This window comes from Tubulanus polymorphus, chromosome 4 (assembly GCF_964204645.1).
Source record: "Tubulanus polymorphus chromosome 4, tnTubPoly1.2, whole genome shotgun sequence".
Classification (NCBI taxonomy): Eukaryota; Metazoa; Nemertea; class Palaeonemertea; order Tubulaniformes; family Tubulanidae; genus Tubulanus; species Tubulanus polymorphus.
In genome coordinates this window covers 9,363,606-9,366,219 of record NC_134028.1, presented here as the reverse complement: position 1 = coordinate 9,366,219, position 2,614 = coordinate 9,363,606, and the positions used below count along the sequence as shown (strand labels likewise).

At 35.8% G+C, this 2,614-nt stretch overlaps 1 non-coding gene across 1 annotated transcript; it reads right to left on the bottom strand.

The window, feature by feature from the left end:
- Window positions 1-2,226: 2,226 nt before the first annotated feature.
- Window positions 2,227-2,298, bottom strand: Trnap-agg (transfer RNA proline (anticodon AGG)). The gene has a single exon. It is a non-coding gene; the product is annotated as a tRNA-Pro (tRNA).
- Window positions 2,299-2,614: the final 316 nt, after the last annotated feature.

Below are 2,614 nucleotides of genomic sequence, written 5' to 3'. Positions count from 1 at the left end.
ACAAATAGAAGTGTTTAATTTTGAATTGTCACCAGCCATGTTATGTGTATTTGAATATTGTCAGGCATAAACACTTAGATTAATCACTTTAGATCTTGTTGAAGCACTATATCGAACAGAGTTCTATGGTTCACGATCTTTTTCTATTTCAGTACCTCGTTTGTGGAATAATTCGCTAATACACATCCGACCATCAGTGTAGTCCTTTAAACATGCTTTAGAATTCCATTCCAAATTTTCTTTCTCAGAGTTTTCTTATTAATCCCTGTTTTAAAAAACAAAATACATATATTGTTGTTACGTATTTAGCGATATTTGTTAAATATCAACGATTCGAGATTTTGTACGATTTGTGAACTTCAATGAAGATGATTATTAGGATATAGTCGAAATGTCGAATCAATAAATCATCAGTTTGAAGGAAACTTTTACAGACTTCATCTTTCTCCTCTTCTTAGTGTAGGATTCTATATATCGTAACAACACGGAATAGTGTTTCACCAATGCTTTCTATGTTGCATGTTTGTGATCTTGCATTGTTGGTTTCGTAGTTATTGCTGCATCCCCCATTTAATCCATATATACTTTCATTGTTGTTGCATGTATAAAGCCCAACGCACACGGCACCGAAAAAACGTTTTTTCCTCGTTAAAAAAAAAACGTTTTCGATGTTTTTTCTTATGCCGTGTGCGGGGGAGGCTAAACACAAAACGCCGACCTGAAAAATGTTTTTCGCGAGCAAAAAACGTTTTTCGCGAAACAAGCACTACTTGATTTGCGAAAAACGTTTTATTTAGTCGAGAAAGTTTTTGTCCCGTGTGCGTTGAACGTTTTATCGTTTTCGGGCAAAACGTTTTATGAAAAACGTATTTTCTGTTTTGGCGAAACAAATGTTTTGCCGTGTGCGTTGGGCGTATGTCCGTACTGTTGCTATACAGCTGTTCAGTTCAGTTAATAAAACAGTTGGTATGTAGAGTTGTATTTGTGGTTTGACTTTTTCTGGCCGTAACAATATAAAGAGCTTTGACATTGTTTTGGTGTAAAGCAATTTTAAATGATATTTTATTATCAATATCATTAATATAATAATTATTATCATTATCATAGATATTTATACAGATGAAATCTTGGAAACAGACGCCTCCGTCACAGCATTGATTTGATTTTACCATAATTTGAATTCTAAGAAACTTTTTATTACGGAGGACCGTTGACCTGTGAAATTACCCGAGATATTGTCAGTGAGATAAAAAGGGACCACCAATGCTAAATAGACTCTAGGAACATTTTGAAATTTGTCAGTTTTAACCATGGTTTCTCATTGTTACTCAAGACTCAGTTCCACAGTTGTGAGAGTTAACTCTGAGTTAAAGTTAGTTCATTTTCAATGGGTTAACTCAGAGTTAAATCTTAACTCAGAACCGTGGAAATGACCCCTAGAGGTTGTCACCCAGATTGATGTTTTACCCCGGGGAAAACTTTGATACTGAGTCTATGAATCCGGGCCCTGGACCCATTTCCACAGTTCTGAGTTAGAGTTAATTCTGAGTTAAAGTTATTTATTTTCCATGAGTTAACTCTGAGTCAAATCATAACTCGGAACTGTGGAACTGGACCCCGGAAATTAACTATTTTGTCAACTTTCCGAAAATCTATCAGGAAAATCACTAATCGGAAATGAGAAAATATAGTTCCCATGTTCTAGGATACCGGATTGAAAATGTGAGAAAGATTAAATCATTGAGAGTTATACATACGTTTATGATGCGCACTGTATAATTTCAGCTTACTTCGCTTTTTAAGATGACATATCTAAAACGCTCGAGAAGCTGCTTTTATGCGACACCATGCGATCCTGACATTTCGACCGAACCCGTAATCATCACACAACGTTAAAATGTCATTTTGTCATCTCGAACGCATCAAAGCTACACTAAAAACTTAATAACTGACGAGGGGATAACAAGCCTTTTTATTGATATATACTAGAATACGGCTTTTGGCCTTTATTAGTGTACAAATGCATTAATCCTTAATGAAATTTAGTTTATATATAAGTACTTGTCTTGCTTCAATGAATCTTAGAAACTCATCGAAAATTGAAATTATCAATTCTGAACATTAACGAAATCAAAATTTCAAAAATAGAAAAAATCCCAAATGATGTTATGGAAACTAGAAGCAAAATGACTCTTCACAAGAGGCGAAATCAAACATAGTGAATTGGGGCTCGTCCGGGAGTCGAACCCGGGACCTCTCGCACCCTAAGCGAGAATCATACCACTAGACCAACGAGCCGATAGATATCGTATGGTGATATTTTCAGATTACAATATATCAAACACCACGAAATGGGGACGAATAATCACGATTATCCAAAAAGAGTTAAGGCCTATTCTCTGACAATTACGATATATCTTATTACCATTACTTGTACTGTCATTATCATCATCATATTTATTATCTATATGAATCTATTATATAAAAAGTAAGATCGCGTGCACTGACTGTGCCTACGAGAAATCTACGGGCCATCAAACCCGGTGACAACACTGACTGTGCCTCCGAGAACTCTCCGGGCCATCCGAACCCGGTGACAATGTCGTCAGGCTAA